At 39.6% G+C, this 27,062-nt stretch overlaps 1 long non-coding RNA gene across 50 annotated transcripts in view; it reads right to left on the bottom strand.

Moving 5' to 3' along the window:
• Nucleotides 1–27,062, bottom strand: part of LOC144314152 (uncharacterized) — a 240,698-nt gene that overhangs the window by 207,008 nt on the left and 6,628 nt on the right. For 35 of the 50 annotated variants that reach the window (XR_013379926.1, XR_013379910.1, XR_013379916.1 and 32 more), the window contains exons 2-8: nucleotides 26,456–26,608; nucleotides 25,965–26,069; nucleotides 19,287–19,355; nucleotides 15,465–15,496; nucleotides 7,802–7,966; nucleotides 6,219–6,349; nucleotides 4,819–4,910 (exon numbers count right to left, since the gene is read on the bottom strand). This is a non-coding gene — a long non-coding RNA (uncharacterized LOC144314152). Of the gene's footprint in view, nucleotides 1–4,818; nucleotides 4,911–6,218; nucleotides 6,409–7,801; nucleotides 7,967–15,464; nucleotides 15,497–19,271; nucleotides 19,356–25,964; nucleotides 26,070–26,455; nucleotides 26,609–27,062 lie in introns of all 50 variants that reach the window. The other 15 variants (XR_013379924.1, XR_013379888.1, XR_013379891.1 and 12 more) reach the window with 14 other exon arrangements.

Raw genomic sequence — 27,062 nt, 5'->3', positions numbered from 1 at the left:
AACTAAAGCTCTTGATTTTGTTCTGAAATGGATATGGGCACAACGTCCACTTCTTCGCCTGGCCCTGCCCCTCCCAGTAATATGAACCTGTTCATTCTATATTAAAATCAGATCATGTGCTTCACTTAAATGTTTATGGAATGTTTGGGATATATAATTTTTTAAATTCCAAATAGCTATACAACCGTGTATACTAAAATTCTTTGGAAACCGAGTAGTTCAGGAAAGCAATTGCCTGGTCTTTCCAGGAATCATTTAGAAGACCTCATACAAATCCCAGAAAACACTACTCTTAAAATTCTATCACACCAGATTAGACTCACCAGGAGGCCATTTTCGCTTGGCATTCTCTTTGGATACTGTGTAACAGACTCTTAATTTTTTTCCTCAAACTTATTCTTCCTCTAATAGACTCCCCTGAATTTTAGCAGGGCCCATGGCTGTACACACACACACACACACACACACGGTACATTTTATGGATTACCTAACTGCTGTGTGGCCAGGTAGCTGAATTTTAACCTATGGAAGGTAAGCAGATCTACCCTGCTTTTATGGCTGAGAAGCAAATGAGAAGGCAGGAGCTGGGGCAGCCATTTTGGACCAAGAGGAACTATTAAGTAAGATTTGCTTAATGTTACAGGACAGAAAATGCAATATTGTGGTGAAGTATTGGGTGAAGAGTGAGAACACCTAGAAGGAGTTCTAATTATTTTGCATACAAACAAGGCATAGGACTTTGAGAAAGTCATTTAATTTCTCAAGCCTTTCAGTATCTTCATATACTGAATCATGGCAGTAAAAAGTGCTCTCACAGGGTTATTGTGGAGACTCAATGAGATCATTCCTGTAGGAGCTACTTGGAAAGCTCTTTTAAAACTACAGTTGGTTATGGCTGATAAAATCATAAGAAAAATAAGTTCTATCCTTTTGAGCAAAAGCAGGTATTTTGAAACACATATTTTATGGGAAAAGGTTCTCAATTCAGTCCTCTAGAGACTTACCTGCTCAAGAATAATACTATCAGTAGGACAAATAATTTGTTTCAAAGGTCCTAAACTTGCCCAGATTATTAGTGGTCTTCTGGTGAGCCCATACTTTTCCACGCAAAGGCAGGTTCTACTGTCACCAGCAACAGATTATTTACTATTCTGACAAATCTGATGAAGAAATTATTCTGCCTGACATCTGACAGATGTGTAACAGCTGTACCAATGTGACAAGTTGATCGTCATGGTGGATGTCTATGTGCCAGTATTTGTGAAGTTGAAATAAAAGATCCATAATATTTAAGAGCTTGATGGCAGTTGTCTGTGATTCTGCTCCCTAAATGTCATCTACTTTCACTTCAGAATGATCTAGTTCAGCCTTCATTATAGCCAACAAGATGCACATACTACACATACTTATAAAGGTTTGTCCTGAATATGGCATCTAAAGGATGAACGCATTACCAGATCTTCTGCAAAGTTCTCAATGCAAAATTGATGATTACTTAATTTTGACCCAAAGAACATTTCCCACAGAATAAGAGGAAGGAGAAATCAAATTTAATATCTGATCATATACCATTGCTGTAACCTCAAAACTAGGCATAGAGTCCTAAAATCTCAGTCTATAATATGGATGATGTTTTCCTCAAATTTGCCATAGGCTGAAGATGGCTCACATTCTTCTTACTCTAGCCAGACATATGCTAGAAGCACCATTCTGCTAAAAGCAGAGGACCTACCTGGCCAATTGTTCCCTTGTCTTGTAGATAATTTCATAGTTTAGAAGTTAAAGGCACCAACAAGGGAAATTTCTACTTAACTCCCAATTTTAACCAACAAAGACTGGCTAGTGACATTAAAATGATAGAAATTTTGGCAGAAATTGATCCTATCATCTTAAAATTGGTGATACCAAAGGAAGAATTAACCAGGGACATATCCTAATGTTTAGCAAAGCAAGTTTGTATAAATGAAGAGAAATAAAATATATAATCTACTCATAGATATGTTGACATTTCCCCCTTCAACAATGGTCCATTTTTCTAAGAACTTTATGTGTTAATGATTCCATTAATAACTGGATCCATTAATGACTTTGGATCAAGAGATCAGCCTGGGCTACCAACACTTGTACCTCATAACCTTGATCAAGGATGACCTCCAGTCCAAAGCCAGCTAATCCATGAAATAGCTAATTATAATGTTTTAGTTGGTACACTCTACAAGCTGAAAGTAATCAACAATCAGAAGCAGATTCTGTAATACAGTAAGCCAAAGTCCATTCCTGTTGAAGATATAGGGTACTTGAGATTAAATCAGGGAAGTTCATCTGTTAAGACATGGAACAGCAGATGGCAGTGAGGTTTAGAGATGTGGGAGAAAAAGAGACAGACTAGAATGCCAGATTCTACAGGAATGGAACCCTTTTATGTTTGATTCTTGGATAGGTTTCCATAAATATATACTGATTGGGAAAGACAGGGAGAGAGATCTTGGGATCTCAGTTTCTGACTCTTGGATCCCAAGCTTCCAGCCCCATGAAGCCCAATTGGGCTTCACTTTATGCCTATGGGTATCTGTGATTGCCAGATGACATCTATCAACATTGAATGGTCTTTCTGATTTCTGTTTTTGTCTTTTATTTTGAGCTGGTTAGAGTGGTATTTGTACTATTAGTACTCAAGTAATCTTTCGTGTATCTCCATATGTTCAAAGACTCTCAAGTAGAATACAAGATCTCAATTGTCACTTTAAGGGCCCTCTATTTTTTGCTAACCACCATCATTCTCTCCTATGGCTGAAACTTCAGGAAATCTTCTTCCAATATGGAATCATTTGCAACCTGCTAACCAAGATATTCTTGGCAGCCAGTAGCCTAATCATAGTTTCTTTAGAAAATTTTCCCATGTCTCTTCCCAACTGAGGTTCTGCTCTTCAGAATACATTCATGTAATATCATTCTCCCAAATATCTGGTCACAAACTATACCCCTCAACTTTTTAAAAAAGACTTTCTCTAGTTCAGATGTAAGAATCCAGAAAACCACAAGTTTCCCACCACAAGGATTCAAAGTCTAAATGAGTCAGTCTAACTATGTCACTATGGACATCAGGGAAAAGCAGAGCGAGGCAATCTAGAATCTCCTATTTCCACAAAACAAATGGGAAGGTCATTTTATCACTGAAGATTCCATACCCACTCCTGGAATGTACCAAGAGGGGAAGCCAATGTAATTACATTATTCCTATCTTTTCACCAAGCTCTTAGATCATGTATTTGTTGATACCAAACTTGGAGATATTGCTTTACTGTTAAAAATGTCAAAGAAACTGACTCTTTTTCTATTAGGTCTTCTTACTCTAGGCCTTAAACTTGCACTCACTTAGAAGATGTCAACTGGAAAATGGGCGTATCTGTATCTTTAAATTGGGGTTATCAGCCTCATTGAGGATTTCTAAGATTCCTTCATTTCTATTTAAATGATGTACTAAAACCAAGTAAGATTAAATAGCAAGTGGAAAATTAAGGGTATAGCCCCCAGTGGATATGGCTTACCTAGGTCTACTATGATTGGAACCATATGAATTAAATTTACTTGGGAAGGAAACAGCCTGCTCATCAGAGCAGCTCACATTTTCTTCATGGGATTTTTTTCAAACGCTAAAGAAGGGACAAAACTGAAATGTCTAAATTTGGCCTGACAAGTTTAGAGATTTTGAAGCTGAACCATATTACAAGTCTGTCAATTGCAGGCAGATGCTGGGAAAGCCAATGGAAAGAGAATCAACCTATTTGTATTGATCAACAATTCCTATTCAGATTCTTGTTTCTTTAGTGAAAGCTCTGCTTCTTCATAGCCAACCTGGAAGGTGTGCTTAAAGGAGTTCTGTTATTTGATTGGTCCAGCTCCATGCTTATCATTGCACAGCTACTACTTAAAAAGGAATCTATTTCTTAACAGTAACATGCAGCTGCTGCTGTCACCATATGATCATACTGTCCTTTGAAAGGACCATACTGTCCTTTCAAAATCCCTGTTTGCCCTCCCGTTTCTGGAAACTGATAATAGAAGAGGTAGTATCACTATGACCCTTGAGTTGTCTCAACAAAAGATAATCAAGTCTGACTCTTCCCTCCCTTTGCTCTTCCTTCCTCCTTCACTTGCTACCTTCCTTCCTCTTTTTCTACTTTTCATCAGCTTATATAGCTCAAAACTCCTTGTATTCTTTTAAAAAAGAAATTCAACCTTCTAAGGCATTTTAAAAGAGAAATTGGATAATTAAAAGCTTAAGACTGTTTACCAAGTTGAATTATAATGGAATACGTTGCCATACTCTGGCTGGCCCAGTCCCCTACAGTTAGCAAGGCTATGTACTAAAAACAGAGATCTGGGGGTGTTGAGTAGGTTAATCTTGGTATAAATTCAATAGAAGAAGGTACATGGGCATTTGCTCTTCAGAAAAATCCTATAGGCTACTCCCACTCAGGACACCACAGACAGGGTACCCAAACCTGACAGCAACTCCTCCAACACAGCTCATTTTAAATGCATCCACTTCCCCTTACCAAGCCCCAAAGTCTCTGGGTACCAAAGAAGCCAATGCCAAGGCAAGGGTGGTCAGCCTGGATTGAAACCCTAGGAGGCGATTGGAACCCTGCACACTTGTGACCGACATAATGAGCCACTGGATGGCACTGTGGATCCATGCAAATATGTATGGAAGGACATTTATCTTTCTTTTAAAAAGGCTGTTTAGCCTTGACAGGTAATTTGGCACATTTTGAGTTGGTATGTGCCAAATGATTTGGCAAATATTTCACTTACCTCTGAAAATAGGCACACCTGCTGTTCTGGTCTTCAGGGAATGGAGTAGGGTAGCTTTCTTCTTGTCTTCCTGTTTTTGCTAATTTCAGAACCTAAAACAAAATTTTGGTCAAGGATATACCAACTCCATCTGAAGTGTAGTGCCATGTTTCAAGTGAATAGAAAAGAAGTTCAGTTTACTTATACAACTAATCTCTTCAGTCTAAAGAAAGCATCTTTTCATCTTACCAGTGTGGTCCAATCTGCTAGTAGCTGGCTCATGGCCAGATGCTTGGGATTTGGTTGAAAAGCTTTGTCCCTTACTGGTCTTCCAAACAAGAATATCTAGGAAAATTGGTTTCTAAACTTTGTGGCGTAGAAAAATTCTCTGCCAATATTTAATTTGCTTACTAGAAAAGCTAAGCAATATGAGAATGTGTCTTAAGAAACATCTAAGTTGCCTCTTGTACATCAATAAACTACTGTGTTGTGGAATATTATGATGACATTGACAAGCACACATTCCACTTCCACTGGGGAAGACAAATGGCAGGCCAGCCATCACTAAAACACGCTACATGTTAGGCCAAATTCCTGGTACATTAGCTTTAATTCCACCTGCCATTTATTTGCTAGCTACTCATGAGAGCCTATTGGGATGCAGTTGAATAAAAGTGGTTATTAATGGTATAACCTTGAGTTAATCTAATTTTTAAGACGGTAAAACATTTGCAAACCCAATTACTGTAGTTTACCTATCTAAAAAAGGACTGGGGACTACTTTCCAAGTGGCCAAAACATATGCTGGGTTGGGAATAGGTGAGTTAGAGATTTAAATTTCTCCTTTTTAAGCATTATCTTGTTATCACTAACTGACTTATAAAAAGCATATCTCATTGTCAAATCCACTCCTGTTTTGAAATATATCAAAGCATCATGATATTACAGAAGGACTCTGGCTTTGAACTCTGAAACTTGGCTTCTAGTTCCAGGTCTACCAAGACCAGCTGTGTAACAGCAGGTGAATCATTAACGCTCTAACCTGTTTTCCTACCTGAGTCTGAGGAGATAAGACAATTTAGATGAGCTCCATGGCTACAAAATGTTGGAATCTTATTTAGCTTAGGTAGCCTTGACAAATTTAATATAACCTCAGTAAATATTAGACTGATCGGTACCAACAGTTAAACTGGAGGGTGCATTTGTTTAAGTAAAATCCAAACTACCCATACTCCTTAACACAGTAAGTATAAGGCAAAGAAACTTCTGAGGTAATAAGAGTTTATGGAAAATAATGTGCATCTATTTAAAGAATGTGTATGTCTCATGATGTGCATTTGTCTTTTGCACTTAGCTTAAGAGATTCAGTAAAGATAGTTCATAAATTGTTGTTCTGATTTACAGATTCTGCTTTTTCTTACCTGTTCTTCTGTCTCATGGTGCTATAGGTTTTTTTCAGGCCTGACCAGATGAAGAATATCAAGGAGGTTGTGGGTGACCTTGACAGAGAAATTTCTTTGGATTGATGGGGTCAAAGTCAAATTAGAGTAGGCTGAGAAACAAATGGGAGACAACAGTGGTAGCAAGTTGAGACCACTCATCTAAGGAGTCCTGTTCCAAGGGGCAAAGAAAGACAGGGCTTGTAGCTGGCACATAGAATCTAGGGAGGAGTTCTTGTTTTGAGATAGCAAGGCAGATATTCTAAGATTTATCAGATATATGAGAAGTTCATGGATATACTGATTCAAATACATCTGGAGTTCAAACCACAAGATTGAGATCTGGTTGTAGATCTTAAACTCCCACTTAATGGAGATTAGAGCTGTCTGCTGCTGTTCCACATCTTGGAATTGTCGGGGTTTTCAGTAAGCTGATGGGAAAGGGCTCAGGAGCACCCTTTTCTCCCCACTAAGTTAGCAGGGCTTGATCAGATCATTTCAGAACTGGGTAATGATATCATCCAGTCTCCTTGTTAAACTGAAGAATCTGATGATCAGATAAAGTAGGTCTTCAGATATGCTCTGAGAGCAGTGTTGGGTAAGGATTAATGGTTTTAGAACTAGAAATCTTAGGATTGAGTCCCCACTATACCATCACTTACTGGCTAAAACGTGACATAGAGGCAGTCATCCTCAGTTTTCTTACCAGTTAAACAAAGGGATTGGATATTTCACCAATAAGCAGCCTCAGAAAACATTTTCTTATAGTACTGTTGTGAAAATAGAGATAAGGCAAGTAAAATGCTTAGTAAAATACCAAGTAAGTAGGCACATAAGCACCGATACTATTCTTGCCATTATCTGAGCAGGGTGGAGAGCTTCTACCACCAAGCAAGGTTCCAGACCTAGCTGGGCAGGCTCAAAATGCCACAAGCTCTCTAACCTGAAAACTCTCCAAACCCAGCCCTTTTGTGTTTTTATGGAGGCTTCGTTACATAGGCCAGATTCATTAAATCGTTAGCCATTGATGCTTGAACTCCATCCCTGGAGGTCAGGGTGTAAGGCTGAAATCACCTAATTGGCTCCACTGGCAATCCAGCTCCATCCTCAGGTGCTTTCCAAAAGTCACCTCATTAACATAGCAAGAGATACCTTTAGGGCTCTCAACACTTAGGAAGTTTCAAGGGTTTGGGGAACTGCTAGCTAGGGACCAGCTAGGGACCGTGAATGAAGACCAAGTATCTATGAGAAATATATCTTGGTCGTCTGAAGAATCAAATATTTATATTTCTTATAAATCATCACATCAGAGCGTGGATGGAAAAATTATAAACTTCCATGCATACAAAATAATTTTTTTAATGTAATGAGGATTTCTACAAAAGAAATGTAATAAACATGAAAGAAGTCAGAGGCTACATCGTTTAAGACTTGCTAAAGTACATGCCCAGGTGTAGTTGTTCCACTACTCATGATTGACTCAAGCCTGGGTCTCCTTTAGAGTACCTGTTCAGCTGGCTGCTGGGGAATCAATCTCCCATTGTAAAAACTTCCAAGTTGCCTACCTACTGTCTGCGTGCTGTTTAACGCTTTTCCTTGTTCTTTCTCGCCCCTCTTGGCTTTCCCTTTTGAAGCCAGCTGTGGATTTAAATAAAGCTGATTGTGGCTAAGGATGACCAGGTGTCTGATGGAAACAAAAGTCAATCCTCTTTCAGCAGCTTCAGAGTTGACTTCATAGGATAGAAATGAGAAAAAAATGTGAATACAAGGCAGAAAAAGGGGACAGGGTGGCAGTAAAGAAAACCAGCCCTCCCAAGTTCTTCTTCAGTCCCTGGACGTGTGCTGTAAAAGACTGTTTGCCTCTAGCAGGCCTGCCAAGCATGATCCCTGATTCCATCAAAGCCACCGGGTGAACGTTTACTGTTCTTGTCACACCTGAGCACAGGCACTGTGCGATTATCAGATTCTGCTTGTAATAGTCAAAGAAACTTAGAATGTTTTAACTTTCTTGTGGGGACCTTTCTGGTTGGTTGGTTTTTTTTTTTTTTTTTTTTTTTTTAACAAATTCCCAGCCACCACTTTATTTAACCTCACTTCCTATGTTGATTTTCTTCTTGCTGGGAGATGAGCAACACAGACTTGAATTAAAACCGATATAACAGCACAAGTTAATTGGAGTCTGAACGGATCAGGACACTTGAAACCCAGCTTGATAAACCCCTACGGGGTTTGGAAATGAGTCTGATGGGAGCCAAAAAAAATCTGGTTTCTGTGGTCCCAGAGATCCATTTACCAACTTTCGATCGTAATCCCTGGACTATAACGAAATGCTTAGTTTTAAACAAGCCATATATGTTTATGCCTGTTTTACATAATACTATTGTAAGGGTGGTTAAAGAAATGCAAAAGAAAAATGTTACAGTCTTTCTAGCTAGTGATGTAAGCTGTAACAGAGAAAAAGTATCTAAGGTTGTTTAGTTTTTTTCCTGTTGGAACTGCCATATATTTATGTTTTTATTTTCCTCATTTAAATATATCAAAAATGTTATATTATCTTTTAGCCTTGCTCTGGAGTACCCTCCTCTTTTGTTTAACCCATTCTAAAACTTATTTTCCTGGTGGGGGGGGGCGGGGGGCTGCTGTTTCTCACTGAAGAGAAAGACTTCCAAGCTTCAAGCAGGAAATTTGACACAGAACTTATTTGAGACTACCACAACATGAATAGGAACTACAAGCCTGGGCTGCTGGGTAATGGGAAGTAGAACTGTTAACCTTTAGTCTATCAGCTGAATTTTGGCTCTGGATATAATGACACAAAGTCATTACCCCCTGAAGGTCCATGGTCTCTGGGGAAATGAGTGTATAGTGGTTTCAGCTCCATCCCTAACAGCCCAGAGTCTCCATCAGACTGGCTGCCATTACAATTAGAGTTAATTGTCACCAGTGCCAGAGAGAGCAGGGATTGAACGAGATGGGAGAGTGAACTACTTCGCTGGTACCGCTAATGGTGGTCCCTGGGCAGCTAAGGACTGTTCTTCTCCTAGGCTGTGGAAAATCTGTTTTTGGAAATTTAAAGAAAATGAATGGAAGGCCTGAAGATGACTGTTCATATGTTCAGTCACAAAGTCTTGCTTTCACACAGAGCAACGTTTTAATAGCTGGTGTCACTTAAAATTATATTTGATTAAAGTCCCATCTGTGTTCAGTCTACAGAAGGAGGAATGGTAAATCAGCTACTCCACTTTCAATGAGTATCTTCTTTGGAGGGTACTGTTGAGTTTGAGTTCCTTCAGATGGTAGGCTTATTTTTAAAATTGCTTATCCAGGCAACAAAAAGTCAACGATTCTCCCTCTGTGGAAGAACCTCCATTGGAGAGTTTTTGAAATCAACTTCAGTAGGACAGTTTAGAGGCGGGGTTTGTTCATTTCCTTGTTTATCATAGGTTGCAGTTAAGCCTCAAATAGCAACAATAGTGTAGTGTTAGAATAAAAGAGGCAATTAAATATAAACAGTGGACAGAAATAACCCTAGCCTCCTTTCTTCACATATTTATAAAATGTGTTTCCTTCTCTTTAACCTTATCCTAAATACCATGAGGGAGCTTGGATAACTTCTCTTCCAATTGATGTTTCTAAATTGGTGACATACAATTACCTTCTCCATATTCACACTGCTGAATAAGCTGAATTTTTAAATTATACACTTGTAGCTGGTTGAAATCTTCCTGGAGTATAAAACGGATGTTAAGTGTCTTGAGAGTTGATTTTAAGATGTTTTATTCTTTGGTTTCCTGACAGGAAAACTAGTCTTACTTCAAAACTCTTAAGAAAGATGACTGCCATGCTATTTCCTGACCTTGGGAATGATTATATCTTCTGCTCTTGCTCCAGTGCCACCAGGTAAACTCTAGCCCAAAAATTCTGGCTAAGTTCACATTCTGAGAACAAAAAGCCTTAAGAGTTTCAAAGTTACCAGGTAATAGGGGTGGAATGGGAGACATCTATATGCTCGGTGAGCTAATTAATTTTTAGCTTATTTGTAAAACAGCCTGATTTAATTGGGGGCAATTCTAATATGTTCTTCTATAAGGGCTTGACAAATAGCAGAAATTGAGTCACTCAGGTTGTTTTTGTCTTTCATTTTTTTATCTGCCTGGTTGTGAACAATGATACTATCACTTGGAGAGCTGTTTACAAGAGCCATGAGCTCCCATATCTTAGCTCCACACGTCAGCCAGGGCAGAACCGGCTGGGACTTAAGAAGGGGTGGTGATGTCAACGAGAGCAGCCGTGCTGATCCCGAGATACACGAACACACAAACAGAAGGGAGGAAGGCAGAGGCTTGGCAGACAGGCTGGAACAAAGCCTTGGATTTGGAAGCTACAAAGATACAAGAAATAGAGAAGCCATAGATTTGAGCAAGATCATTCACAAAGCACACAGAAAGAAAGAGAACCAGATGGCTGACAATGGAACCCTGGGGCCCAGCAGCATTTTAGGGGAGAGCAAAAAGACCAACAAAGGAAACTGAGAACAGCCAGATGAATGCAAAGAATATAGAGGGGAAGCAAAAGAAACAGCTTCAAGCAGGAAGAAGCAGTGCGCAGTATCATTCCTGCAGAGAAGTAAGATAACGATGGAAGCTTGAAGCACGTCCATTAGATATGAACACTAAGGCCATTTGTGACTCTCAGGTCGGGAAAGCAGTTTCTGCGGGATGGTGGGGCCAAAACCACAGAGTGTCAGAAATTAGTGGGAGGAGAGGAAGTTAGGCTGTGAAGGGCAGAGGTAATCTGAGTGACATTTGGGATTAAAACCAGTTAAATATGTGTTTGTTATTACGTTTTAAGGAATTGAGAGGACTGATCTTGTGTATACTCAGAAGTCCAGCTGGCTTAGCAGAAGGGAGGTGGAATGTTCTGGAAGGAGAGTCAGGGGTTTGATGGAGTAAGCCTTGGAGGTGGTGCAGTAGTTGAGACTGACCACATGGACAGAGGAACCCCAGAGGCAAGAAGGAGCGCCAACCCCTTGCCTGGACTGGTGGGGAGTGAGCAGGGCAGAGAAGAAAGGAATAGATTAAGACACATTTGTGGGAAGCTGTAGCACAAGAAATCCTATGATGACTTTTTTTTCCTTTCTGCAAAGAGAAGTTATGGTTTTCTGAAGAGAACAGGGAGAAACTGGAAAGGAGGAGGTTTTAAAGAGGGTTAAAATCTGCAATAACCACTGAGGGGCATGGGAGATGCGAACTAGACAGGTAGAGGTAAGGGCCTCTATCTGAGTTAAATGTCTGTGGCTCAGTAAACTAATTTGATTGCAGATACTGAAGTCAACTAACTTTTTTGTCTCCCAGACATAGAATGCACCCCCAACTAATGTCACAGATATGTGCTGTTGAGTGTAAGAGAGAAGCAAGTCGAAGATCTTCGAAAGGTTTAAGTACCTGAGAGGGAGAGCCAGCAGGTTAAAGTTTGAGAAAGAGCTTAAGATGGCATTTTCTAACCTAATGGTGGTCAGTATACATATCTTCCCCTGGCAAATCAGTTTCATCTCATATTTGAAGCACAGTCTGTGGTCATTACTACCTTGGACTTTCACTTAGAGTAAGGACTGGTCTCTTAACAAAGCAAAAATGTCATATTACCCCAAATGGAATAGTTTTCCACTATTTTAAGTACCCCCTTCCAATCCCACATTAAAATAAATCACTTTTGGGACGCCTGAGTGGCTTAATGGTTGAGTGTCTGCCTTTGGATCAGGGTGCAATCCTGGAGTTCCGGGATCAAGTCCTACATCAGGCTTCCTGCATGGAGCCTGCTTCTTTCCTCTGCCTCTCTCTCTGTGTCTCTCTCATGAATAAATAAATAAAATTAAAAAAAAATAAATAACTTTTACCAGTTTGATTTTGGTGGCCAAGTGAACTTGATTATTACATGATTCTTCAAAATGACTTTGCCACTTTGGAGATTATAGTACTCAGAGGATATTTTTACACTTGGGGCTAATTTTGAGTCTTAGAATTTTGTGTACTTTCTTGTGTGTGTGTACTTTTCAACTGTTAGGCCTTTAAAAAAAATTTAACGTAATTACGAAGGAGGGATTTGTATTTCCTTTACTTAGGAAAAAAAGTGACTCATGATGAATTCTTTTTCTTCCTAAAGGCCTTGCCGCCTGACTCATATGACTTCAGTTATTTTTATTTTTTTTTTAAAGATTTTATTTATTTATTCATGAGAGAGGCAGAGACACAGGCAGAGGGAGAAGCAGGCTCCCTGCAGGAAGTCTGATGTGGGACTCAATCCCAGGACCCCAGGATCACCACCGGAGCCAAAGGCAGATGCTCAACTGCTGAGCCACCCAGGTGCCCTGACCTCAGTTATTTTTAAAATTCGTTTTTGCAGGTTGTCTGTAAAATTTCCGGGAGGTCAACACGTCTTTAAAAAAACAAAAGCAGAGGCACCTGGGTGGCTCAGCAGTTTAGCATCTGCCTTTGGCTCAGGTGGTGATCCCAGGGTCCTAGGATCTAGTCCCATATAAGCTCTGGAGCCTACTTTTCCCTCTGCCTATGTCTCTGCCTCTCTCTCTCTCTCTCTCTCTCATGAATAAATAAAATCTTAAAAAAGGAAAAGCGAAACCAAAGACAAAACCGATTTCCCTACTTTCTACTCTTTATACCATCTTTGTGCTAGAAACACGTTCCCACCGATGCCTGGTGCAGTCTCCTGTTTAAGTTCTTAATCTGAAGATAAAGTAGGGAGAGTGGCATTGAACTAATCCATTCTTGAAAACATCTTAACATTATAAGCAGAACAAAGTGGTACAAAATGTATTCAAGCTCACGGATTTCTCTAGATTGTAGCCAGAAGAGAAAATGGCAGAATGTATTAATTCCTAAGATAAAATTATAATGAGAACAGAAAATGGTTCGAGATGAATTAATGTAGCGGCAGGCTTCTGTCTGCAGAGCTCGGCGTTCTCTAAATACCACACTGCCGCGCTTTGTAGTCGGCCTCTGTCTTGTCATCTGTATTTTAAAGATGCTCTAAAGATAAAGCCAGACCCTCTTCTCATCTCCAGGAGCACTGCCACAGCACTCTGGACACCAAAGGGCCCTGGGGAAGTGGCGGACAGACTTACCTTGAGGGGACAAAGCAGATTTAAGTTAGAGAATGGGAAGATTTTTATTACTGCAAACATACCCTGCCTGACATGCTTCCTTCAACCACAGATCATCTTAAATCTGGAACCCCAAGGAAATCTTAGTTTGAAGTGGTTGTGATTATAAAAGAAACATTTGCTCTTTGTGAAAAAAAAAAGGGGGGGGGGTCACATTTCACAGTGCGTTAACTACTTGGTAGTTTCTGTCATTGCCACTTGGGGGTCCCACGATGAGCGCCTCTTGTCTGGGGTGATTTTCAAACAGATGCTGCCCCAAGTGTGTGTCTGAAGCTAGACTGCCTTTTATGGTATCTTTCATCCATATTATAAATAAACTTCATTAACAGGCCCAGTGTGAATTTGGGGACAGAGTTGGTAAATGTAGGTGAACATTAGAGTAATGCACCTGCAGTGTAATTCAGATGTGTATCTTTACAAGCTTTGTACTGTTCAATGAAGTCAGATGTGTCCCCACAATTAGCAACTGAGACTCACAGCTTCAAATACTTCAAAGGTGACTGTGGTTCCAGAAGCCACAGTGGAAAATATCAAGTGGCGATTCGAGAACTTTGAAATGTTTAATAATGCTTGTTCCACATAGCTTTGCATCCTCCAAGACCTGATCTGATTGCGAATTTTTAATCCAGAAATCTGGACTTTGAATCAGGACAGGTTTGCCAATTTGATTGGCAGCAATATTGCTCTTGTTTTGAATTTTCATGATGCAGGAAATTTGAATCCAAATTTTTCCCTCTCTGCATTAATATTGTGACATGGGGTATGGCTAGGTCACCCAAACTATGACTTAGAGTTTTTAATACTTCAGAGCAAGGCATCAGCAGTACCATCTTATCATGACTGGTTGTTATTTCAGAAGAAGTCTGCTAACTCGATGATACTAAGCAAGAGTGGATTGTGAATTACCAGAATGCACTAACTCCAGATGATGTTGTAACTTAGGCTTATGTACTTTTAATTGTCTCTGTTCACATATCACTGGCCAAGACAGTTCTGAGACATAACCTCCTTAAACAAACTTGGTGACTTGTGACTGTACCTTTCCTAGAACAAATTCTTGTTCCCTGCTCCCCTCCATCTGCCCCTTTGGTCCTGTCCTTACACAGTCAGTCATTATTGCCTTGGAAGTACAACTGTTTATTTCTTCTCAGCTCTCTGACCTGACTCTACAGATGCAACCAATGGTATTGTAGGCCCTCTTATGTTTCACTAAAAGAGAGAGAGAAAAAGAGAGAGAGACACACACAAAGGATGAAAACCCAAATTGCCTTACACTTTAAGTTCTAAGAAATCAAAACCTTTGAGAAAATAGTACTTTTGAGCTTGTATTTTGGAAACTGGAGTTAATAAAGCAGTCTTTTTTTCTGGAGAAATTTAATCTAACATATATTCTCCCCACTGTTTGCACACCCAGTAGATGTAACATTTGCATTTTCTCTTAAAATCATAATAAGGAGAATCAAAACCCTATGATTAAGCATTTAACATAAAATTAAAAGGCCATGGCTATTCATTAGGAAAGTATTACATACCTAGAATTCAATCAGATCTCAAATAGATTTTTCTTTCTATACAAAGTACCTTTCATAGATGATATTTCCACCTATCTTTTTCAGGCACAGTTTATAATATTTTATTCATACCATACAGCATTTTAGGGGTGGGATGACAAATTTTGGCGAGTTTACCATGGACTGGACTTTTACTTCCCTGCAGAAATTCCAACTATCTTCTGCTTGACTAACTTTCATTAGGCCAAATAGAGGGGGGTACATAGTAGGCATGACTACAATAAATTGGCCTGCCTCCATAAACCACCCAGTCTAGAAGGGAAGGCATAATTCCGAAACACACTTTTATACATAGAAGAACTTTATATATGCTTAAAAACAAAACAAAACAAAACAAAAACCTATAATAATGTGACAGGAAAGATTGAATATTTGGAAAGAGAGTTCAATGTAGATCCTAACCTTCTGCTGTATGCCATGACCAAGCCCAGGTACATTAAAATAAAAACTCTAAAGAGGAAACAAAAGTCAAATATTTACCTGTTCTCTGTCTGTGGAGGGATTGTCTGCATCTGAAAGCAAGAGAAAAGTATTACATGGTAAGAAAATGAATTCGAATAAATTTTAAAAGCCCAATTAAAAAAATAAATAAAATTAAGAGACAAAGAAGAAAAAAGGCAAAGAATTTGCCACAATAATGAAAAAGGTCCAAACGACTTATTAGATCAAGAGCTCATACCAATTGATATGCACACGAGACTGCACAAGGGGCAAAATGGTAACAAATGACAAAAGAGGGAACTTGAGTCCAAAGGGACAAAGACCGTGAACTTCACACATGTGCAAATAAATACGAAAGAAAGCTATAATAAGTTACCATCCAGTAGCAAAGCGTGTGGCAGAGACCATATTTGGTGATGGTGCTGGTAGAATGAGCTGGTCATGTCTACCCCACAGATGAGAGTGGCACTGATTGGGCCTCTCTGGACATCAGTTTTACCAAAAGCCCTAGAAATATTATGTTGTGTCCACAGTATATTGCTAGAGGAGAAAAAAAAATTACTAAACCATTTTACCATTTTTTTTTTTCCAAATCCACCTGCTTTATTTTCTTAAAAAAAAGAAAAAAACAACCAAACAACAAAAACAAGGCAGCCGCCTGGCTCCCCTGGGCTCTGGGCATGCATCTTGGCTGGCAGGCCTGTTCTCCATACCGGCTCCTGCTGTGGCTGTGGTTTGAACACATCACTAGGTGTGGGAGGCACTAACGTGGAGCAGAGTAAAAAGAAGTCAGGGGTGGGGCGAGAACCAGTAGTCTGAACATAAAGTGCATGGCAAGGGCTTCCCACAGGGCCCACTTGCCGGCTCTCTCCCTCCTCCCTGGGCCCGGGGAAGGGGCTCGGCCCAGGGCTGCAAAGTCAACAGGAGGTCGTGTCCACTGGCCATGAGGAGGCGGCCAGACCTCAGTCCCTGCTGTCCCCCAGCCACGGCCCTCCAGGGCCCCCGGCTTCCCGAGGGGCGGTCGGCAAGGAGGGTGCGGTGGTGGCCTTCCTGGGCAGCAGGCCTGGGCCAGCGGTCAGCGGGAAGGCTGAGAACCTGGGCTGTGGCACCTGGCTGGGGGTCCATGAGACGGGCTGTGCAGGCTGACAGTGGCGGATCTTGCTGCTGAGCAGGCCTTGCGGGCGGGGTTATAAAAATATGATTCTGTTGCTTTTCCATGGAAAAAGGGGAAGGAAAGAAGGAAGGAAGAAAAAAGGGAAGGAGGGAAGGAAGGAATTACTGCAGAGAGAGTGGTAATTTTGTTTTCTTCTTTAAGTGTCATGGTTTTTGTTTTTTGCAATAAGTCTGTATTACAATTATATTCTCTTTAAAAAGAGAAAGAGGGGCACCTGGGTGGCTCAGTGGTTGAAAATCTGCCTTTGCCTCATGTCGTGATCCTGGGGTCCTGGGATCGAGTCCCACATCAGGTTTCCTGCAGGGAGCCTGCTTCTCCCTCTGCCTATGTCTCTGCCTTTCTGTGTCTCTCATGAATAAATAAATAAAATCTTTAAAAAAAATAAAAAGAGAAAGAAACTTGCAAAAAAATGCTCATGCCCTTTGCCCCACTCGCTCCCCATTTAAAAAATTATCCAAAGGAAATGGCAAAAATGTAGAAAAAGATTTATGTACAAATATGTGGTTAAAAATGAAGACAACATCAGGAGATTGTTTAAATAAATTCTCGAACATCCAAAATATAGACTATTAGGCAGTTGTTATAAATTATATGTCAGGATTTTCAACGACATGGTAAAATACAGTTCACAAATTTTAAGCAAGCAGAATAAAACAAAACAGGGTATAAGCTGTATAAAAAAGAATGATCCCAACCTCAAAAAATGCAAAAAAGGACTAGGAAAAAAAAATCCAAAATGTTAATAATAGTTATCCCTGGGTAATTATTAAGAATTTTTCTTTGTCTTTTGCCACGCTTTAAAAAATTATGTACTTCTGTATTGTGTACTTTTATATTATACACTGTTTTGTACATGTTCTTTTTGTATTATGCCCTTTTACAAGCAGGAAAAAAAAATCTAGATCTTCCAACTCTCCAAATTAAGTTCTTTCCATTATATCAGGGTATAACAGTTTTCTTCAATAAAGAGATTTGCCTCAGACCAAAAATGATAAAGTATTTGAAAGGGGCCATAAAATCTGCACACCATTGGGAAAATAAAATTTCTCCCACTAAGCAGCAGGCATTACTGTCCTCTACCTACTTTGCCCAATGACACACCAGCTAGCTAACGTCCATTATTTAGAATGACATACTATACTGCTAAACACAGGCAGCCAATAATCCATACTCGGGGGGACATCATTTCTAGAAACACAACCTCCAGAAGATCTGCTTTCCATTAATGACATGCTAACTCTCAGAAGCAAGGATCGGTGCCATTGCCACGTGCAGTACCTCGGATGGTTGCATTGCTGGGTGCACTGAATAATCACTAGATAAACATCTGAGCGCCAATTGCAAAAAGATACTCCTGTGGGTAGTAAAAAATGTTCTCTGTTTGCTAGTCGAGGCTTACCCCTGTGTTTTGGAGATACCTGAATTGGTTTGGCTCTTTTCCAATTACAATCTGTTCGTAATCACCCAGGGTCTGTAACATCAAGCAGTGTTATGAGGGAATTAATTCTTTCTATGTGACAGTTGTTAGTGTAATTCATGTCCTTGTTTTTAATTGCTGGATCAAATTACTTTGTAGATTATTTCATATTTCATCCCAAGAGAAAGGAATAGAAAAAATGTACAGTGCCTGTGGTGACTTATTTGTTTAGTCTACCCAGAAACAAAACAAAACAAAACAAAACCAGAATTAAAAAGATTGACTTTCTAAACAAAATGGCTCTTCTCTATCCTTAGAGTATATTTTGGATGACTTTAGATGGAAAGTTAGCCTGAATATATTCTTTCTGTTTAAACATTCTAGGAACTAAGTTTATTTTCATAACGGTTCTGCCAAAATAATGGCCATAAAGGTCACAAAGCAATATCTCCTAATAAATACCTTGAAAAGGATTTATAATTCAATGCTCTTTCGTTAAAAGAAGCACCTTGCAGATAAGAAATTAATGAGATTTAGAATAATTTATTAAGGAACACCTAATAGACTCTCGTGAGATTCAAATGTCAAGATGTTAAAAAAAAAAAAAAAACACAAAAGAAACTTAGCAAATGCAAATTATATTTGGGGAAAAAGACAAAGCATATTTGAAAAATCTTATAAATGTTTGTTTTTGCAGCACTGAAATTTAATTCTTGTATTTGAATACTTACCCAGTAGACATTTCTTCCACTTTTGAGTCAAACCCATCAAATGCTTCTCACCCTAATGTTTGGAATCTCAGAAAGAAATTGCCTATTTCTTAGGTGTCTTATGAGTTGAGAGTTTACTTGTAGGCTGACGGGGAGGTGAAAGCCCAGATGAGACAAGCTCACATAACTAAAAAGCTATAGAGAAAAATTCATTGTTCTATTTATTTCCACTCTGTGATGAGTTGAGTGGAGAGCAAAATGTATTTATAACAATGGGACACTTGAAATGAACTGTTGCTGTAACTGTCCAAGGCCAGCCAACATTCATATTGCCTCGTAAATAGTCATCTTATAAAGTAGACCTGAGTGATAAACCAAAGAGGAATTATAGATCAGTGATCACTTAAAAGCAAGCGGCAGGGAAACTGATAAATACTGCCTGGGCTGCCTGGCAAATAAAAAACCCAGTTATCATTAGAGAGGGAGCGGCAACTTGCTGATTGCTGGGAAATTACGCCAATAGACAAATGAACAGACCCACTCACTTAGGGCAAAGGTACCTTGTAGTTCAGGTAACGAAGTACTGTCAGCACAGAAAGGTCCTTGAAATAGGAGCTGAACCTGCTATCCTGAAAACAGAAGACATACATACAGACGCAGTGTTAAAAAGCTGGCAGCCCTGAATCCGTTTTCTCAGCCAAAGTGCTGCATGTATTATCGTCACTGTCATCTATGAAAAGGGAAAATAGATATTTGTAAAAATAGTTGTCTTTTCCGCCCCTGGCACTATCAAATGATTACAAAGAAATTTCTGTGGTCACTTTTGTCTCTCCTTATAAATCCAGTACAGTCTAGTCTATTAGAAGAAACCAAGATGGTTATGTTGGTTCAAAGGCTGGTTGTAGAGTTCTCTATTTTAAATATTTGTCTGCTTATATGTTGATCAAAAGACACAAGTAACCTGGCTAAGCTGATTGATGGTGTAGGTTTTCTAGCTATACTTGAGCCACTGCAAAGCAAATTTCTGATGTAACTAGCTCAGATCCAGCCAAATAAGTCTCTTTAGGAAGACGAAGAGAAGGCATGGGGCAACAAGGGCTCCACTGGGGACGATGCCACGTCACCTTTGTGCTTCATACTGATTTCATTTTGACTAGAAAGAGAAAACCATTTGAGGACTTAACAGCTGCTCATTTGTTATAATAATTTACCCATGTGCAGTGCATTAACATTTACAAGGTTAACTGACATACTCGGAACAGCTCTGTGAAGTGTTATCTCCCTTACAAAAGGATACCGAGGCCCAGAAAGATCTGGGACTCATCCACAGAATGAGAGACGGAATCTTATTTCCACCACCTACCATCTCAGATGCTCTGATTCTAACTTCCAAAGCTCTGCCCTCAATTTAGCTATAGTTAAAACATTATTTCCCCCTAGGTTGATTCAAATAAAGACCTGTAGAAGAAAATCAAAAGCAGACATGCTATTTTTCTATTGCTGTTTTTATCATACATATTCATGGTTCAAATAAACAAAAGAATTAAGAATGATCAAATGGCAACAATACAAAGAGAAAACTTGCATACTCGACAAGCAATTATGAAGCCAGAACCAAAAGTATCCAAGAGGATGTTAATATTCCTAGATCATCACCTTATAAAATATAAAATCATTAGGATATGTAACAGGTGGCCAACATTATACTGATTTCAGTTTATCTTCATATACTTGCTCCAAAAGATTTTTTTAAAGTACAATATGATGAGTATTTCAAGATATTTACTATAAGATTTCACATAAAGATCGACTGTTGTATTGATGATCTTTTGCTGTATAACCAACCACCTAACACTTGTTAGTTTGTAACATCTATTTAATTTAGCTCACAATTTTATGAGTTGGCTAGGATAACTGGAATATCTGAAGTGGCTTTTTTGGGGAGGGTCAGCACAGCTAGAGCTGGATGGTCTGGAATGACTGTATGTGTCTCATTTTTTACAGATCGGTCTATGAGGGTCTCAGGTGGACAACTTGTTTTGGTTCCATGTAGTCTCTCATCCTTTGTTTGACTAGCACAGATTTCTTCTCCTGTTGGTTATAAATTTCCAAAATGTAAGGAAGAGAGAGGACAAGCCCTAATAGAGACGTGCCTTTTAAGACTCCATTTGTCTTATGCTTGTTAGGCGACAGTGAGATTGGTTTGGTAATGGACATCATACTGAATGAAACCCGAAAGATGGGTAGGAGTTTGACACTGAAGGAGAGTTAAGAGTTCAGGGTGAATGAATAGGGTGCTAGGTATGAAGCCCAGAGGAAAGAGAACATCTTCAAAGAGAGTCTGGCCTGTTTCAGGAATTGAAAGACTTTGGCTCTGGCTGAAGCCTGAGGGAAGTGATAAGTTGCAAGAGGTCAACTAGAGAGGAAGGCAAAGGATAGATGACAGAACTGAGGCTATTTTTAGGTACAATGAGAAATCATTAAAGGGATTTGACTAGGGATATAATAAAAACAGGCTAGTATCCTAGAAGAACCACTTAGCTGAAGATTTGATTAGAGGGAGCACAGCTATAGTAGAAGAGATTAGTTAGAAGGCTGTTGTAGTGACTTCGTGCCTTAAAACCTATTTTGTCACATATATTAGTTTAGCTATTCTAGCTCCTTTTTTCCCTTTTGTTATTGTTTTCATGGTCTATCTTTTTTGCATCTTTTTCCTTCCAACTATCTATATCTTTATATTTATGAGGGATCTCAGAAAAATAGCATATAATTGAGTTTTGTGGGTTTTTTTTAAATCAAGTGTAATATTTATTTTATAATTAGAATATTTAATCCATTTACATTTAACTTAATGATATATTGGGGTTAAATTTACCATCTTAGTATTTTTCTCCCATCTGTTCTGTGGTTCTAATATTCTTCTTGTCATATTTTCGATAAATCAAATAATTTTTAATCTAGTGCCCAAATATCTTGTTAACTAATATCGTGTTAACTATATACATTATATTCTATTATTCTTTTAATGGTTACCTAGAAACTACAGTATGCACCCTTGACTTATTAGAGACCCTTTTAAATCAGTATTTTTCCAACAAACCAGAAAATTCCAACCAACTAGATTCTACAAAACTTTAGTTGTACACATATTTTTAACCACACTAGATTTTTAAAACTATTGTTCATTTTGTGTTCATCTAGTTTACCTATATTTTCTGTTGCTCTTTATTCCTTCCTGTAGTGCTATGCTTCCATGTGGGATGATGAAGAATCCCTTGGGGATTTGTTTTACTTTATTTTTTTTAAGATTTTATTTATTCATTCATGAGAGAGAGAGAGAGAGAGGCAGGCAGAGACACAGGCAGAGGGAGAAGCAGGCTCCATGCAGGGAACCCGACATGGGACTCAATCCCAGGTCTCCAGGATCCCACCATGGGCTGAAGGCGGCGCCAAACTGCTGAGCCACTGGGGCTGCCCTGGGGATTTGTTTTAGTATAGATTTGGTGACTATGATTCCATCAGTTGTAATGTTCCTGAATATGCCTTTATTTGGCCTTAATTTTTCAAGGAGACTTTTATTGGCTATAGAATTTTAGATTGCTCGTTGTTTTAACAACTTAAAGATGCACTTTCTGCTAGAGATACCATCCAAGGCAGAAAGAGGGGAAGAAACATCCAGATTTCTCATATTCTTCGACTCTTCTGTTTCCTTCAGTGCCTCCTATTACCTGAGCCCAGCTAGACACCAGCAGGCATAAGAGCCCTGGAAACACAGCCTGATGCCTCTGTCCTCTTGACGGACCTCAGAACACAGGGAAGGCTAGGAATGGGTCTGAAGGCAAGCAAGCCAGAGGCTTGCATAGTAGCTAACATTTATGAAGTGTTACCTTTGTACCTTGCACCATGTCAATCATATTACACGGTGTTTCCAGGAGGATAGACTAGGTTATGCTGCAGTTTAAATAAACAAAAATCCCACAGCTTAATGAACACAAAAGTTTATATCTCAGCTATGGTATATGCTTCAAAGAGACTGGTGGCAGGCTCTGTTCTATACAGAAGGACCCATACTGATGATAGCTCTTTAATCTTGTTGCTATACTAACTGGAATATGCCACCTTTGGTTGCCACCTAGGAGGGAAAGACCCTGGAAAATTGTTCCTGGCCTCTTCACTTCTCCTTACAACTTATTCAACAATACTAGCCACATGGCCCCAGCTAATGATATGGATGCTAGTAAGTGTTGAGAAGCACATAGGGTATTTGGTGAGTGTTACTGCCTTTCCTATGCACTTTCTCATTTTAATACCAGGCTAACAAAGTCTGAGGCCTCACTGCACAGGTCACTGGAATTTCATTTTTCTACTAGGTTCTCCCTGCCAAGTACTTTCTGGAAATTCCTCAGTCATTTTCACGTTACACCAATTCCTCCTAGAAGTCAGTTGTCACCTCTACCAGCCATCTTTCCTCTAGAAGCTAGACCCCAGGAGATAAATCAGCTCTTGCAACTTATATTTGACTTTTTTTGAACTACATCAGCTCTCTGCATTCTACTGTTTTATCCCAGGACGGACACACATAGCTCTTTTAATTATACAGAGCACACAAAAACCAGGCAGCAATATTTAACAAAATTCTACACACAGCTTGGGGATACTAAAAGGTAGCTAGAGTACAGAAGAGGGAAACTAAGATATTAGCTAACTTCTACTTCTAGATCTTGTGCTTTAATAAGTGGTTATCTTCCGGCTAAATCCCTCTTCTTAGACTCCTCAGACTGCTATAACATTTACAGTGGTCAGACCACAATGGCAGTTCTGTCTTATGGCCCTCCTACTCAAGAGGACAGATTTGCTCTTGGCATTCAAGAGAAAAGAAATACTTCTCTCCCTCAGCTTTATAGCTATTTTCTTCAGGGGAAAAGCCGACTCTTAGACCACAGTGTGTGGTCTGGTCCTAAAAGCTCAGACAGGGCAATCACAAAATGTGATGTTCAGTTTCCCAAAATCTAGATTATACCACCTGAAATAACATCACAAAAGGGTTTTCACTCCAGAGTAGACTTTGGCACTTTCCATCTGGTTCCTTTTAGGTCCCTGCCCCCCCAGATTAAGCTAAAGATATGCTTCTCCATTTATCCTGTCATCATCTGGTTTCTACTCTGCATCTCCAATGAGTAACTTTAAGATGGAACCCATGTATGTGTGTGAGCATATACACATACATACACCCAAGAACAAAGAATAATGTGCTGACAATTAAGCTTTTAAAAAATCACATTACTACAAATCAAAACTACAATGAGATACCACCTCACACCAGTGAGAATGGGGAAAATTAACAAGGCAGGAAACAACAAATGTTGGAGAGGATGCGGAGAAAAGGGAACCCTCTTACACTGTTGGTGGGAATGTGAACTGGTGCAGCCACTCTGGAAAACTGTGTGGAGGTTCCTCAAACAGTTAAAAATATACCTGCCCTACGACCCAGCAATTGCACTGTTGGGGATTTACCCCAAAGATACAAATGCAATGAAACGCCGGGACACCTGCACCCCGATGTTTCTAGCAGCAATGGCCACGATAGCCAAACTGTGGAAGGAGCCTCGGTGTCCAACGAAAGATGAATGGATAAAGAAGATGTGGTTTATGTATACAATGGAATATTACTCAGCTATTAGAAATGACAAATACCCACCATTTGCTTCAACGTGGATGGAACTGGAGGGTATTATGCTGAGTGAAGTAAGTCAGTCGGAGAAGGACAAACATTATATGTTCTCATTCATTTGCGGAATATAAATAATAGTGAAAGGGAAAATAAGGGAAGGGAGAAGAAATGTGTGGGAAATATCAGAAAGGGAGACAGAACGTAAAGACTGCTAACTCTGGGAAACGAACTAGGGGTGGTAGAAGGGGAGGAGGGCAGGGGGTGGGAGTGAATGGGTGACGGGCACTGGGTGTTATTCTGTATGTTAGTAAATTGAACACCAATAAAAAAAAAAATCACATTACAAAAAAAAAATCTTTTCAAGTGTACAATACTCCTAAAATTCTATTAATTTGCATTTTGAAATAAAATGTGCCATGTGTCAATTTGAAGCATTTACAATCAGATTAATGGGTGAAGTCTTCTTCAAAAAGGATGTGCACACGTTTGCCTTATTTTTGGGTCAGAAAAATGTCCTTTCCAATTATTTTCTTAAAACAAGAAAGTCTTTACCAAAGATAAATTGATATCTTTACTGGTAGAGATAGAAAATTGCTAGTAACATTTAAAGGACACCTTAGGGATCCCTGGGTGGCGCAGCGCTTTAGCGCCTGCCTTTGGCCCAGGGCGCGATCCTGGAGACCCGGGATCGAATCCCACGTCGGGCTCCCAGTGCATGGAGCCTGCTTCTCCCTCTGCCTATGTCTCTGCCTCTCTCTCTCTCTCTCTCTCTCTCTGTGACTATCATAAATAAATAAAAAATATATATATTAAAAAAATAAAAAAAAAAATAAAGGACACCTTACTAGTTTTAAAATAAAAGTCTGTCCCACTAGATACTTTGCTGCATTTGGGACTGGTGTCTAGGAGAAGAATCTGCGATGGAGATATATTTGGTGGTTGCAGGATAGGAAATTTCATGGTTGCAAACAGTTGTTTGTGTCTAAAGTTGCAGGTATAAAGAACAACAACAAAAATTTAAATTTTTGGTCATGCAACTTAAAAGTCTAGAGCGTCAAAGTCCAATACAAATATGAGCCAAACATGTAATTTTTAATTTTCTAGTAGACACATAAAATAAGTAAAAACAAAACAAAACAAACAACCCCCCCCAAAACCAGGCTAAATTGATTTTAATAATATAATTCACCAGCTCGATACATCCAAGATGTATTAGAGTGTATTTAATATGTTTATATTGTATATAAATGTAATATATACTAAAAATATATAAAGCGTTTAGTAGGTACAAGTGGCTAGTGGCTACCAGGTTGAAGTGTGTAGGTCTAGAGGTGTGGCTGAACACAGAGATTCAAATGAGGTGACAGGATCCATTTTTCTGTCCAGTTTCTCTACTCTGCTTCTCTTTTGGCCTCATTTTCAAAATGCTTCCTCCTCAAGATGGCAAAATGGCTGACACACCTCCAACCTATATCTTTTCAGGCTCAAGCCCCATATTATAAGGGAAGCTTCTCTTTCCTCAACAGTGGGAACAAAAGCCCTGAGCCAGATGACCCTATATCCATACCTGCAGCAATTCCTGGAGCCAGGAGAGAAGAATGAAGGTCCTAACCACATGGCCACCCAAATCCAGTCCCATTCCAGCCACATATGCAAAGAATAAGGGAAGGTCCTGAAAGCAAAAACAAGTGCTATTACTAAAGCAGCTGCTGCTGGACAGCAAATACTGAAACAGAAGCACAAGGAAAAAAACAGAGGTTTTCTTCTAGAAATCAGCAGAGGGCAGATGGCAGCTGAAGCCCAGGAACTGGGAAAATGTTTCAGGACTACATTGAGCCCTGACAGCTTCCACACCTGAGAGCTGACAGAGGAAGAGAGACTGAGGAGGGGACAAAGAAGAGCTCTGATTCTGACAGGGAAGCAGGGGAGGTGGCTAACCCCCAGAAGCCAAAAGTGAGAAGAGTTCTGAGAAGTGAGTGGTGTTTAAGGCTGCCAAAACTCAAGCAACAGAAACACCAGCAAGTGTTCAATCACTTGAATGAAACGGGCCTTACTGACCTTGGCAAGAGCAGTTTTGGTGGAGCAAGGGGGCGAAGGTCAATCCCAGTAGGTGGAGGGTAGGTTCAGCTGGATGTGAAGTAATGCTGTCAAAGCACGAGAACTCGTTCCAGGAGTTTCGGTGCCAATAGGAAGAGAAACTGAAGTTGGTAGCTGGAAGAGATCATCCCATTGAAAAAGGGTTTCTTAAATGTGCCAGGTATGATTTATTGAAGCACAAATATTTACAGGAGGCTGAAATAATATGCAGTCTAGTATTACTGGGTTTGAATTCTGGCTCAATTACTGGCCACTAGACCACCTTTAGCCAGTCCTTCAGCTTCCCTTAGTTTTCTCATTTGTAAAACGGAAGTAACTGTGCTGTTTTCATAGGTACGATGGAAGTACTGAATGAAATAGCGAATATGCAAAGTACTCCACAACTGCAATTATTATTGTCCCTCTTCAGCAGGCATTAGTGAATGTGCCATACTGTTTCTCATTCTGGTGCTTGTGTATGTTTTGTTTTAGATGTTTTTTCCTTTCTGCCATGAGCCTGGTGAACTCCTGCTCACCTTGCAAGATCCACAAGGCTTGTCTGTCCTCCTTCTCACAGCCGCCCTCTTCA

Source organism: Canis aureus, chromosome 5 (assembly GCF_053574225.1).
Source record: "Canis aureus isolate CA01 chromosome 5, VMU_Caureus_v.1.0, whole genome shotgun sequence".
In the NCBI taxonomy this organism is placed as follows: domain Eukaryota; kingdom Metazoa; phylum Chordata; class Mammalia; order Carnivora; family Canidae; genus Canis; species Canis aureus.
This window is presented reverse-complemented; position numbering and strand designations above follow the sequence as displayed.